Source organism: Balaenoptera ricei, chromosome 6, assembly GCF_028023285.1.
Source record: "Balaenoptera ricei isolate mBalRic1 chromosome 6, mBalRic1.hap2, whole genome shotgun sequence".
Classification (NCBI taxonomy): Eukaryota; Metazoa; Chordata; class Mammalia; order Artiodactyla; family Balaenopteridae; genus Balaenoptera; species Balaenoptera ricei.
The window spans coordinates 65548489-65563772 of record NC_082644.1 but is presented as its reverse complement, the minus strand read 5'-3'; the positions used below and the strand labels follow the sequence as shown (position 1 = coordinate 65563772).

The window sequence follows — 15284 nt, the reverse complement described above, 5'->3', positions numbered from 1 at the left end:
CGGTTGGGTAGACCAGTTGAAGTTGATAGCGATCAAATCGAGACATTAATTGAGAACAATCAACGTTATACTATGCGGGAGATAGCCAACATATTCAAAATATCCAACTCAAGCATTGAAAATCATTTGCACCAGCTTGCTTCTGTTCATTGCTTTGATGTTTGGGTTCCACATAAGTTAAGCAAAAGAACCTTCTTGACCGTATTTCCGCATGCGATTCTCTACTTAAATGTAACAAAAACATTCTGTTTTTAAAACAAATTGTGATGGGTGATGAAAAGTGGATACTGTACAATAATGTGGAATGGAAGAGATCATGGGGCGAGTGAAATGAACCACCACCAACTACACCAAAGGCCGGTCTTCATCCAGAAAAGGTGATGTTGTGTATATGGTGGGATTGGAAGGGAGTCCTCTATTATGAGCTCCTTCCTGAAAACCAAACGATTAATTACAACAAGTACTGCTCCCAGTTAGACCAGCTGAAAGCAGCACTCCACGAAAAGCGTCCAGAATTAGTCAACAGAAAACGCATAATCTTCCATCAGGATAGCGCAAGACTGCATGTTTCTTTGTTGACCAGGCAAAAACTATTACAGCTTGGCTGGGAAGTTCTGATTCATCTGCCGTATTCACCAGACTTTGCGCCTTCGGATCTCCATTTATTTCAGTCTTTACAAAATTCTCTTAATGGAAAAAATTTCAGTTCTCTGGAAGACTGTAAAAGGTGCCTAGAACAGTTATTTGCTCAAAAAGATAAAAAGTGTTGGGAAGATGGAATTATGAAGCTGCCTGAAAAATGGCGGAAGATAGTGGAACAAAATGGTGAATACATTGTTCAATAAAGTCCTTGGTGAAAATGAAAAAATGTGTCTTTTATCTTTACTTAAAAACCGAAGGAATGAAGGAACGTTTTGGCCAACCCAATAGTACATTGTCTCATTTGGTCCACACAGTAACCCTCTGTTGCAGGTGTTCTAATTATATCCATTTTACAGATGATGAAAAGGAACTTCAGAGGGGTTCAGCAGTCATTAAAGTTACAGAACCTCCATTTCTTCAAAGTCAGAGCACATGGTGTGTCATTTAGATGGTGCTGATTTGGCTTCACTTTTCCAGTTTGAGACCATGCCTTGAATTAGTTTACATGGTTTTATTATTTACCTGGGCTTCCTTCTTGGTGACACAGAAAAACTGTTAAAGCCTTTAATTAGTCTGTTTTGCTTTGGGCCAACTTGTTAAGAAAATCTTTGCATCTATTTTAGCTATTTTTACCCCATTCACCTACTGTAATTGAGATTCAAAAATAGGTAGGAATAGGTAGGAATACCATATAGCAATGCCCCATGTCCCTTGCTTCTCTCTGTTGAAAATGTCCCATCTGAGGTAATTTTTAAAAATTGCATTACCTTATAAATGAATGAATGAATGCTTTTCCTCCTCATTTCCCCTAAATTGTAATTCATTCCAGCATTGTTTGTATATTTTAGGTTCTTTGCATTTTCACATAAATTTAAAAATCGGCTTGTTGATGTCTAAACACACACACAGCTGCTGTGAATGATTGAGATTTTGTTGAATCTATAGGGTCCCCGCCCCCATTTTACTGTTACTACCCAAGAGGCCTGAAGAGCATCTGAAATATAAAAACCCAAAGCAGAGCTTCTAGTGCCAGCCATCCAGGGACTCATATGTTCTCTTACAACTAATGAGATTGGAAATGAGTTGGCAAGAGCTCACATCAGGTCTTTCCTGTCTGCTCTTTATGAAGTATGTTTGCTGAAAACTATTCAGAATAGAAAGCAGGTGGTGCCTACCTGTTGAGAGTTTCCTACATTAACACAGTGAAGCATCTGAAGATGGTTCTCCCATCCCAGTCCCCTTCACTTAGCTCCTGAATAAGACCACCACCTCTGAGGTGAGCTAATGACTCAGATGGAAAAGAATTCATTTTTTTTCGTCTCAGTATCTTCTGCAGCCTGTTAGTTATACTTCTGTAGGTGTTAAATTGAATAAGACCTTAAATCTGCCGGGAAACTGCTTACCACCATTTCCCACTGTATTATATGTTTGTACTTAAAAACCCACAAGAAATAAAGTACATGTGAACAAACAGACATGTCGAAAATTAAATACTTGTGACATTTTTATGAGCCTGCATGTGCATTTGTGCTGTAAGAGCAATTGTTTCTTCATGAAGCCCCAGGGATTTAGGTTTTTCTGGGTAAAATATTTTTACCTAGTTCTCGTAATTTTATAAAGAAAGCTTTCATTATTACAAGGCAAATTTAGATGAGTGATTTTTGCTGCATAAGTTTGGTAAAAGAATAATAGTTTGTATTAATTTATTTACTCTAATACCTCTAGGATTTTTTAATAAAATCGATACCTTGAAAAAAATACAATAATATCTCAGTTTATTAATTCATAGAAATTATGGAGAAATAATAAAGTTGAGAAGGCAAAAGGGTTATTGGATATACATGGAAATGTGCTTTTTGGCCTGTTCATTGGATAAGTTGCTTAGCTTTTTCCTTCAACTCTCCAGCCTTGATGAATGAATGATGGATGTACCTGTGAGCCTCTACATATACTATCGTATTTGGATTTGCACCCTTTATTAACATCATTATTACAGATGGAGAATCCATTCAGGGATTTTCCTAAGATGACATCTCTACCCATGACTCATCTCATCAGATGGTGGGTGATTCTCCTTCAGGGTATGAATGCACATCAGCCTTCACAGGTCCAAAAAGAGAAGACACATCTTGCAAAGCATAGAAATATTCCTTCCTCTACCACACAGAACTCCTCTCTGAGCCCTCACTTTAGAGGTCATGTTTGAACTAAACTCCTCTCTGTTCTCTGTCAAAAAGTCACTGGGGAGAAATGATATTTGAGGATGCAGTACATATTCCAATCTCAGTGCTTAAGTTAGATTCCTGTTTCAGTTTAGGTCACCCCAAAATTACCCACTTTAGCCTCTATAACTTCACCCTTCACAGAGGTGCCTTCATTGAGTTTCATTTCATTACTATGTCCATTTATTGACAGTATGTACAAGCACCAAACGTAAATAACATTGTTGTGATTTTTATAAAGACTGTTGTTACAAGGTTGAGTGCTGTGCCTTTAAATGTTCCTGGTGATAAAATCTTTTTAACAATTTAGTATCAAGAAAAATTTGTCTGTTAGAGCATGAGGGAAAAAATAGCAATTTTCTTTCTAAGTTCCAGCTAGAATTTAACAGTTCTGTCAGTTTTGAGCATAAGCAAAGGTGGCATTAGCAGTTCCTGTGACTCTGTCCACAATAGAAATCACATTACCATTGTAAGAGAGACCTCAAAATATTACTATGCCTATTGTAACTTTTTTTTTAAACAGCAGGTTCTTATTAGTTATCTATTATTTTTATTTTTTTATACAGCGGTTCTTATTAGTCATCCATTTTATACACATCAGTGTATACATGTCAATCCCAATCTCCCAATTCATCACACCACCACCCCTACCCCCGCCGCTTTCCCCCCTTGGTGTCCATACGTTTCTCCTCTACATCTGTGTCTCTATTTCTGCCCTGCAAACCAGTTCATCTGTACCATTTTTCTAGGTTCCACATATATGCGTTAATATACGATATTTGTTTTTCTCTTTCTGACTTACTTCACTCTGTATGACAGTCTCTAGATCCATCCATGTCTCAAAAAATTACCCAGTTTTGTTCCTTCTTATGGCTGAGTAATATTCCATTGTATATATGTACCACATCTTCTTTATCCATTCGTCTGTTGATGGGCATTTAGGTTGCTTCCATGACCTGGCTATTGTAAATAGTGCTGCAATGAACATTGGGGTGCATGTGTCTTTTTGAATTATGGTTTTCTCTGGGTATATGCCCAGTAGTGGGATTGCTGGATCATATGGTAATTTTATTTTTAGTTTTTTAAGAAACCTCCATACTGTTCTCCATAGTGGCTGTATCAACTTACATTCCCACCAACAGTGCAAGAGGGTTCCCTTTCCTCCACACCCTCTCCAGCATTTGTTGCTTGTAGATTTTCTGATGATGCCCATTCTAACTGGTGTGAGGTGATACCTCATTGTAGTTTTGATTTGCATTTCTCTAATAATTAGTGATGTTGAGCATCTTTTCAAGTGCTTCTTGACCATCTGTATGTATTCTTTGGAGAACTGTCTATTTAGGTCTTCTGCCCATTTTTGGAGTGGGTTGTTTGTTTTTTTAATATTGAGCCGCATGAGCTGTTTATGTATTTTGGAGATTAATCCTTTGTTGATTCGTTTGCAGATATTTTCTCCCATTCTGAGGGTTGTCTTTTCGTCTTGTTTATGGTTTCCTTTGCTGTGCAAAAGCTCTGAAGTTTCATTAGGTCCCATTTGTTTATTTTTGTTTTTATTTCCATTACTCTAGGAGGTGGATCAAAAAAGATCTTGCTGTGATTTATGTCAAAGAGTGTTCTTCCTATGTTTTCCTCTAAGACTTTTATAGTGTCTGCCCTTACATTTATGTCTCTAATCCATTTTGAGTTTATTTTTGTGTATGCTGTTAGGGAGTGTTCTAATTTCATTCTTTTACATGTAGCTGTCCAGTTTTCCCAGCACCACTTATTGAAGAGACTGTCTTTTCTCCACTGTATATCCTTGCCTCCTTTGTCATAGATTAGTTGACCATAGGTGCGTGGGTTTATCTCTGGGCTTTTATCTTGTTCCATTCATCTATATTTCTGTTTTAGTGGCAGTACCATACTTTCTTGATTACTGTAGCTTTGTAGTATAGTCTGAAGTCAGGGAGTCTGATTCCTCCAGCTCCGTTTTTTTCTCTCAAGACTGCTTTGGCTATTCAGGGCCTTTTGTGTCTCCATACAAATTTTAAGATTTTTTGTTCTAGCTCTGTAAAAAATGCCATTGGTAATTTGATAGGGATTGCATTGAATCTGTAGATTGCTTTGGGTAGTATAGTCATTTTCACAATATTGATTCTTCCAATCCAAGAACATGGTATATCTCTCCATCTGTTGGTATCATCTTTAATTTCTTTCATCAGTGTCTTATAGTTTTCTGCATATAGGTCTTTTGTCTCCCTAGGTAGGTTTATTCCTAGGTGTTTTATTCTTTTTGTTGCATTGGTAAATGGAAGTGTTTCCTTAATTTCGCTTTCAGATTTTTCATCATTAGTATCATCATTATATAGGAATGCAAGAGATTTCTGTGCGTTAATTTTGTATCCTGCAACTTTACCAAATTCATTGATTAGCTGTAGTAGTTTTCTGGTGGCATCTTTAGGCTTCTGTATGTAGAGTATCATGTCATCTGCAAACAGTGACAGTTTTACTTCTTCTTTTCCAATTTGTATTCCTTTTATTTCTTTTTCTTCCCTGATTGCCATGGCTAGGACTTCCAAAACTATGTTGAATAATAGTGGTGAGAGTGGACATCCTTGTCTTGTTCCTGATCTTAGAGGAAATGCTTTCAGTTTTTCACCATTGAGAATGATGTTTGCTGTGGGTTTGTCGTATATGGCCTTATATGTTGAGGTAGGTTCCCTCTATGCCCACTTTCTGGAGAGTTTTTTATCATAAATGGGTGTTGAATTTTGTCAAAAGCTTTTTCTGCATCTCTTGAGATGATCATATGGTTTTTCTTCTTCAATTTGTTAATATGGTGTATCACATTGATTGATTTGCGTATATTGAAGAATCCTTGCATCCCTGGGATAAATCCCACTTGATCGTGGTGTATGATCCTTTTAATGTGCTATTGGATTCTGTTTGCTAGTATTTCGTTGACGATTTTTGCATCTATATTCATAAGTGATATTGGTCTGTAATTTTCTTTTTTTGTAGTATCTTTGTCTTGTTTTGGTATCACGGTGATGGAGTCCTCATAGAATGAGATTGGGAGTGTTCCTTCCTCTGCAATTTTTTGGAAGAGTTTGAGAAGGATGGGTGTTAGCTCTTCTCTAAATGTTTGATAGAATTCACCTGTGAAGCCATCTGGTCTTGGACTTATGTTTGTTGGAAGATTTTTAATCACAGTTTCAATTTCATTACTTGTGATTTGTCTGTTCATATTTTCTGTTTCTTCCTGGTTCAGTCTTGGGAGGATATACCTTTCTAAGAATTTGTCCATTTCTTCCAGGTTGTCCATTTTATTGGCATAGAGTTGCTTGTAGTAGTCTCTTAGGATGCTTTGTATTTCTGCGGTGTCTGTTGTAACTTCTCCTTCTTCATTTCTAATTTTATTGATTTGAGTCCTCTCCCTCTTTTTCTTAATGAGTCTGGCTAATGGTTTATCAATGTTGTTTATCTTCTCAAAGAACCAGCTTTTAGTTTTATTGATCTTTGCTATTGTTTTCTTTGTTTCTATTTCATTTATTTCTGCTCTGATCTTTATGATTTCTTTCCTTCTGCTAACTTTGGGTTTTGTTTATTCTTCTTTCTCTAGTTCCTTTAGGTGTAAGGTTAGATTGTTTGAGATTTTTCTTGTTTCTTGAGGTAGGCTTGTATAGCTATAAACTTCCCTCTTAGAACTGCTTTTGCTGCATCCCATAATTTTTGCATCGTCGTGTTTTCATTGTCATTTTTCTCTAGGTATTTTTTGATTTCCTCTTTGATTTCTTCAGTGATCTCCTGGTTATTTAGTAACGTATTGTTTAGCCTCCATGTGTTTGTTTTTTTTATGCTTTTTTCCCTGTAATTCGTTTCTAATCTCATAGCGTTGTGGTCAGAAAAGATGCTTGATACGATTTCAGTTTTCTTAAATTTACTAAGGCTTGATTTGTGACCCAGGATGTGATTTATCCTGGAGAATGTTCCATGCGCACTTGAGAAGAAAGTGTAATCTGCTGTTTTTGGATGGAATATCCTATAAATATCAATTAAATCTATCTGGTCTATTGTGTCATTTAAAGCTTCTGTTTCCTCATTTATTTTCACTTTGGATGATCTGTCCATTGGTGTAAGTGAGGTGTTAAAGTCCACCACTTTTATTGTGTTACTGTCGATTTCCTCTTTTATAGCTGTTAGCAGTTGCCTTATGTATTGAGGTGCTCCTATGTTGGGTGCATATATATTTATAATTGTGTTATATCTTCTTCTTGGATTGATCCATTGATCATTATGTAGTGTCCTTCCTTGTCTCTTGTAACGTTCTTTAAAGTCTATTTTATCTGATATGAATATTGCTACTCCAGCTGTCTTTTGATTTCCATTTGCATGGAATATCTTTTTCCATCCCATCACTTTCAATCTGTATATGTCCCTAGGTCTGAAGTGGGTCTCTTGTAGACAGCATATATATGGGTCTTGTTTTTGTATCCATTCAGCAAGCCTGTGTCTTTTGGTTGGAGCATTTAATCCATTCACGTTTAAGGTAATTATCTATATGTATGTTCCTATGACCATTTTCTTAATTGTTTTGGGTTTGCTTTTGTAGGTCCTTTTCTTCTCTTGTGTTTCCTTCCCACTTAGAGAAGTTCCTTTAGCATTTGTTGTAGAGCTGGTTTGGTAGTGCTGAATTCTCTTAGCTTTTGTTTGTCTGTAAAGCTTTTGATTTCTCCATCGAATCTGAATGAGATCCTTGCTGGATAGAGTAATCTTGGTTGTAGGTTCTTCCCTTTCATCACTGTAAGTATATCATGCCACTCCCTTCTGGCTTGTAGAGTTTCTGCTGAGAAATCAGCTGTTAACCTTATGGGAGTTCCCTTGTATGTTATTTGTCGTTGTTCCCTTGCAGCTTTCAATAATTTTTCTTTGTCTTTGATTTTTGCCAGTTTGATTACTATGTTTCTCAGCATGTTTCTCCTTGGGTTTATCCTGTATGGGACTCTGTGCACTTCCTGGACTTGGGTGGCTATTTCCTTTCCCATGTTAGGGAAGTTTTCGACTATAATATCTTCAAATATTTTCTCGGGTCCTTTCACTCTCTCTTCTCCTTCTGAGATCCCTATAATGCGAATGTTGTTGCGTTTAATGTTGTCCCAGAGGTCTCTTAGGCTGTCTTCATTTCTTTTCATTCTTTTTTCTTTATTCTGTTCCTTAGCAGTGAATCCCACCATTCTGTCTTCCAGGTCACTTATCCGTTCTTATGCCTCGTATTCTGCTATTGATTCCTTCTAATGTAGTTGTCATTTCAGTTATTGTGTTGTTCATCTCTGTTTAATTGTTCTTTAATTCTTCTAGGTCTTTGTTAAACATTTCTTGCATCTTCTCGATCTTTGCCTCCATTCTTTTTCTGAGGTCCTAGATCATCTTCACTATCATTATTCTGAATTCTTTTTCTGGAAGGTTGCCTATCTCCACTTCATTTAGTTATTTTTCTGGGGTTTTATCTGGTTCCTTCATCTGGTACATAACCCTCTGCCTTTTCATCTTGTCTATCTTTCTGTGAATGTGGTTTTTGTTCCACAGGCTGCAGGATTCCCATTGTAACTTTGAAATTAGGATATTACTAGTTGTTTGACCTGCCACTAGGTATTAATATTTAGTACATTATTAAAGAATTATAGATATTATACCAGAAATTTGTTTTTTTCAATATTATTTCAATATAATTTTTTTTAGTGGGGGAGGATAATCTTGTATTATTTTATGCATTTAAAAACATTTTTCTGAGTAGGGATCCCCAGGCTCACAAGTTAACCAAGGGGTTCCATGGCAGCAAACATTCCATTCTCAGTGGCCTTCTGGGCACATGTGCATATAGGCTTCCTGGCTCCCTTAGGCTTGGTTCAGATGGTCAGAAAGCTGTGGTGATAATAATTAAAGAAATACAGTTGACTCTGGAACACCATGGCTTTGAACTGCACAGGTCCACTTATGCATGGATTTTTTTCAATAAATATAGTACCTGTATTTTCATTTTTTAGATCTTTAACTAAGTGTGGAGAAAATTTGTGATTAGAGATCACAGTATGTGGCATCAAAAGAGTCCTGATTCCATTCAAACTGTTTCAGCTTCCTGCCCTTGGTTGAGTCATGTACTAATTCTTTTGTTTTTGAGGCCGAGATAGCGCTATGCAGATATTTTCACTGTGAAGGGGATCAAGGTGCCCCTGACCCCTGTGTTCAAGGGACAACTGTGTATAATGGAAAGTACACAGAAGTACATAAAGAATCAAATAGACAAAATCCCATTACCTAACATTGTATATAGCTAACAGTTTAGTATATTATTTTCTTAGTACATTTGACCCTTGAACAACATGGATTTAAACTGTGTGGGTCCACTTGTATGTGGATTTTTTTCCATAAATACATACTGAATTCTGTACAATCCTTGACTGATTGAATCCATGGATATGGAGTGCCGACTGTAAAGTTATATGTGGGTTTTTAACTGTGCAAGGCCGGGGTGTGGTTGACGCTCCTAACTCCTGCATTTTCCAAGGGTCACTGTATTCTTTTTTCTAAGTTGTGTATGTGACAAACCATCCCAAAACTTAGTGGCTTAAAACAATGACAACTCTTTAGCTGCTGATTCTGTAGGTCAGAAGTTAAGGCCGGGCTCAGTTGGGTGGTTTTTCTGTTTCAGGCTGGTTGCCTCATCTGTCTGTGGTCAGCTGCAGAACAGCTTGCCTTCTTTTGGCTGGGTTCTCTCATATGTGTAGGGCCTCAGCTTTGGTCAGTGTGGTCTCCAACCTGCCAGCAGGATAACTTGAATTTTTTCACATGACAGAATCTGGGGTCCCTAGGGAGACAGCGGAAGTGTGCAAGAGGCTTTGAATTTGCACACCGTTACTTCTGTTGTATTCTTTTGGTCAAAGCAGGCTAAGCCACAAGCCTAGCTCAGATTTGAGGGTTGGGGAAATAGACTCCAGCCCTAGATGTGAGGAGCTGCAAACTCACATTTCAGAGAATGTGGAAAGAGGAAGGTGTGAAGGTATGTGAGCATTTTTGCAATTTACTGCAGTGTGTATGCGTGTCATGTGTGTACACATAGGAAAACTGAGAGCATATGCAATTATACATTCTGCACTTTTCATCTTCAGATAGGCTCCAAATCCAAGTTGCTAATTCAACTCTGTGATTATACTGGGTAGATTAAATGAAGTGCCTCAAAAGGTATGTAGAACAGAGGAGGTTCTAACTCAATAAGTCAGTTAGAAAAGAAAGAAATGTAACTTCTCTGGGAACTGCTTGAATTCCATTAGTCTCACTTCCTGGTTAGTTTTATTTCTCCTCTGATTTCTTTCTACGTGTGTTCTCCTGGTTGATGATACCAAGGCACTTGTGGTGGGCGAGCATCTGCTTCTGGGCCCCACTTCAGCCTCTCACCAGCTCTGAGATCTTGGAAAAGTCACTTGACCTTGTACCTCAGTGACTTCATCTGTTTAATGAAAATAACAACTGCTTCACAGTAATTGGAGAGTTTAATTAACTCATGTGTATGGACATGTGTTGGTAACATATCTGTGTTATGTGTACCAGTGACTCTTTGATGCTTTTGCAAAATGTCTGTAACATTTTCTGAGTTAACATTTTTTTTTTCACATCCCCAGAATTTTGAACTGGTTCTAGCTTTTCTTTAAGTCGTGTTTTTTCTTAAACCACTGTTTGTTGATTTCTGCTAAGTGCATGTTAAAGAAAATGTGACTTTCACCAGCCTTAGCCTGTGCACTAATCTTAAAAAAACATAGCCACTTCTATAATCTGATTGAGCCCCTTGCATAATGTCCGTCTTCTCTGATCAGAAATGACATTCTTAACATCAATAGATTCTTAGGCTTTTCTGACAGGAAATATTATTGAAGATGTATAATCAGTTATGGGATATGCTTGTCAATAAATTTTTCCTGCAAAAATAAATCAGAAATCATATTAAAGTAACATTATGAAAAAAATCTGTTTTCTTTAGTACTCCCCATGAAATGGTCATGCTTGAGGCTTATGAAAATTTGTATTTAGATGAAGGCTGTATATTTAATTTGTGTGCTGGCCATGTTTCCAACCAGCCAGTTTGCATAAATTTCGTGTCCTAGCAGGAAGAAAGTGGTTGTGGTCTAGAATCAACCTTTTCTCTGTCAAGTCTTTGTCACTTTTCTTTTCCCTTGACTGGCTGCTTCTACTTTCCAGACCTTGTGAATCTCACTATAAACCTTCTTTATTTCCTCCCCTTACCTACATACATGTCTACCCACCCTAAGAAAGAGGAACTTCTTCCTACAACTCCCCTTTGTTTCTTTTTGCCCTTTTCTGGACAGTAAATAATTAGAATCAATCTTCTCCCATTTAAAAAATGTGTCTCTACCCCTCCTCACAGTTCATTTATTTAGTTTTTTCGTGTTCATTCATTTTTCCATTCATTTATTCATTCATTGTTCATCTGACAGCAACAGTGTTGTATGCAGTGTACTGGGTGCCACAAATAAAAAGACAAAGAGGTCCTGGCACTGACCTGTGGATTCTGCCCTGTTATAGGAGGGATAGTCAGTGAAAGTGACATTTGACCAGAGCCTTAAGAGAGTTGTAAACAAAGGCTTTGAGAGCCTTGGTGGTGGAGGGAGGAGACCACATTATTATGCCTTCCTTCCTAAGAACCATAGCTATGTGCCCCTGTTTGACAAGAATTAGAGTCAGAAGGGGATGAGATAAAGAGCAGGACAGTGATTATTTAGAGCTGGATTGAGCCTTGTCATGTGAAACCAGGGTGCTGCACAGTTGTATATGCTAGTTACTGGGGTACGGTAGGGAAGAGTGGTTTATTAACCTGGGGCTAGGTTCTCACATATGTTCTCCAGTTCTTAAAATGAAGCCAGTTAACAGTTGCCGAGAGCCAACTGCCTATGAGTCTATGCATTTTATGTACTTCATCTTATAGGAAACCTTTAATGTAAGTATTATTGTCCCTTCTACAGATGAGCAAACTGAGGCTGCTAAAGGTTATGTAACATCCCCAAGATCACACAGCTAGGAGGAAGCTGAGCTTATAATTCAAATCCAAAACATTGTTTCCTTAGAGGGTGCATTCCAATTTTAATAAAGTATGCACAATGAAACTATTATCATAGTAAAACACAGTATGTGCAATTCTGACTATGAGTGTTTTTAAGGTGGTTTGACAAAGAGGGACAGCATTTGCAAAAATATGCTGCCAACATGAAGCCTTTTTTGGCCCTAATCCAGGTCACTAAGGACCACTGTGTTCAGCCAAACAAGTTGCAACCTTCACCTCCTCGGGTCAGTTGTAACTGTTACAATCTTTTTTTTTTTTTTTTTTTAATTTATTTATTTTTGGCTGCATTGGGTCTTCGTTGTTGCGTGCGGGCTTTCTCTAGTTGTGGTGAGCGGGGGCTACTCTTCATTGCGGTGTGCAGGCTTCTCATTGCGGTGGCTTGTCTTTTTGCGGAGCACGGGCTCAAGGCGCATGGGTTTCAGTAGTTGTGGCACATGGGCTCAGTAGTTGTGGCTTGTGGGCTCTAGAGCGCAGGCTCAGTAGTTGTGGCGCACGGGCTTAGTTGCTCCGTGGCATGTGGGATCTTCCCGGACCAGGGCTCGAACCCGTGTCCCCTGCATTGGTAGGCGGATTCCTAACCACTGCGCCACCAGGGAAGCCCTAATACAATCTTAAGCAGCAGTCATGGGCCCAATTTTGGAGTTACAGAACTCTGCAGACTGTGCCCTCACTTGAATTTATTATTACATCTAAGTTGTTCTTTTACTTTGAAAGATTAGATATATTTAAAGGGGTTGGGCAGAGGAATGAAGTGGGAAACTAGGGAATTATTTTGGCATATGTAGGGTACTGTGGCCTAGCTGTTAAAAGATTTCTCCTTCGAGCAAAGTACATTTAAATCACTACAGGCTTCTTGCTCTTGTCCTTTGTCAAAATGTTTACACAGCTAACTACACCTAAAGGCACAGAAAAATTTCCCAACCAACCTAGCAATCAGTAGGGAATGATTTCAAGAAGGAAAATATCCTTTTGTTTTGTTAGGCATGTGAGAAACTAGATGGCAGAGCTCACTCTACAAGGAGGGGACTCTTAGGAACACGTTTGGGAGAGAGTTGGCCCTCTGCCCAAGTCATGCGCATCTTTGTCTAGGCCCTCATCTCCCACCTGGAGATGCCCCTTCTCCCCTAAAAGCCACACAGACCTGGGTCATTTTTCTTCTATGCTTAGTCCTCTCAGTGGCTTCCTTAGGCTCACAGGGTAATATATAGACTCCTTAGGATGGCATAAGAACTGCTCTACTCCCCTCTTCCCCCATAGCCTGACCTCTGGGCCCCAGGCCATTTCTAAAGTCTTCTCCTTCCTCCCCTCTTCCCCTCCCACACAACAGCGGATCTCCTGCAGTTCCCAGAACAGAATGGGCTGTTTCCTGCTTCTGGGCTTCTGCTCATGCCCATTACTTGGTGCTTCATTGCTCTCCTCCCCTAATTCTGCCTGTGAGTATGAAGACATGCTGTAGATGGCATGCTAGATTATCACCAGTCTTGAATCATGCCACCTGTAAGAGAACTTCATGGCACGTACCTTTGTGGGCCTGTTCCAGGGAACAGGAATCAAGTCTTAGTGGTTTTTGTTTGAGTCCCCAGCACCAGGGGAGGTGCTTGGTGTCCACTGGCTGGCAACACATGACTGTTGAAGGAATTAGTGAATCATTAACTCTCTGGGCATTTCTTCTTTGGTTTCCAGAAGGAACAGATGAAGCATAGCACTTTATATGTTTCCTACAAGGTGTTTTAGCCTTTTTTGAAATTCAGGGAAAAAATAAGTAAAACCTCTAATTAAACCAAGATTCTGAATTGATGACACTTTATTTCCCAGTGATGTTATAAATACCGCTGCCAGAAAACACTGGGGTTTAATGAATCTTGGCTTTCTGTAGGTTAGGGGTGACATGTCAGACTAATGTTGGTATCTTGGGGATCTTGAGACTGTGCCTTCTAGGGCCCATTTAGCAAAGGTCTTGAACCTTCCCAAGTGCTTGATTCAGGGCCCCCCTAGTGGGTCAGAGCTTGTGGCATCAAAAGAATAAGGGTGATGAATGAGACTTGGAGCTGGGGAGTAAAAGGGACTGAATGTTTGAGAGCAGACTTCCTTGTAAGATGTTGACTGCCCTCTCCGCCTGGCAGGAATGGGGTTTGTATGAGTTCCTGACAGGGGAGCAACAGCCTTATTCTGAAAAATAAAACAAAGCAAGCAAGCAAGCAAACAAACAGAAAGCCCCAAATACAGCAAGCTAACGTTTCTGGAGTGCTTACTCTGAGCCCAGCACTCTGCCAAGCATTTCCTGAAGCATTTATCCTGAAGCCTTCTGCTTCCATAGCATGACACAAGTACTCTGAGACCTGGTCCATGGTTTTCCATGGTTATACATATGTGCATGTATACCTGTAGTGTGATAGTGTGTGTGTGTGTATGTATACATACACACACACACACACACACACATATATCTACACGCATATATTTCTTTGCTCTGTCTTCTGAAAGGGTCAAGAAACAAAGGTGCTATTGTAGTAATAAGCACACCTAAGCACCTGGATCTTATTCTCTAATATCACTGCCCTCTAAAATGAACCACACTTCTCAGGGAAATGTTAATTCCAGGGCTGAGGCAAGATGATCTTGAGACATCTTGTTAGGCCAGAAAGTAAGGAACTGATAAAAAGTAAAAAGACATCTTAAGGGGCACAGGAAAACAGATTGAAGAGGCTTCTATTGGCCAAATCTGAGATAATCTGAGCACCAAAATTACTAATTATAGTATGAATTCTAAACAGTTGGGGAGGAGGAATTAATAATTCCATACTGATGATGGATGGATGGATGGATGGATGGATGGATGGACGGACGGATAGATGGGGGGAAGGTAGGAGATTTTTGCTTAATAACTGCCAGGTGCCAACTAGTAAATGTGGAGGGAGTGCTGGAGCAGGAAAAATCAGCATATCATCACCATCATAGTAAAATTGGATCAAGCAAGACTCATCAATGGTTGCTAAATCTAAGCAGAAATGTGGAGAAACAGGATATTTACATGGTGTTAAAATCCCTCCCACAGATTGCTTATTAGTTGGAAGGGAAAAATAGTCATTACAAAATGAAGAAATTGGACTACTCTTTGACCAGGATCAAAATTAAAATCACCATTGAAAGGTGGACAAACATGTGCCTCCAGATGTGATATCCTGAGAAGAATACAACATTGTCTCTGTGGTATTCTGGCCAGGAATGTATAACCTGAATCTAATCATGAGGAAACATCAGACATATGCTCTACTGAAAAAGCAGGGGGAGGGAGAGCTGTATCCTTCAAA

The 15284-nt window shown here is 38.8% G+C and overlaps 1 protein-coding gene across 5 annotated transcripts in view; it reads left to right on the top strand.

Moving 5' to 3' along the window:
* Positions 1–15284, top strand: part of KDM4C (lysine demethylase 4C) — a 423829-nt gene that overhangs the window by 348191 nt on the left and 60354 nt on the right. The window lies entirely within an intron of this gene.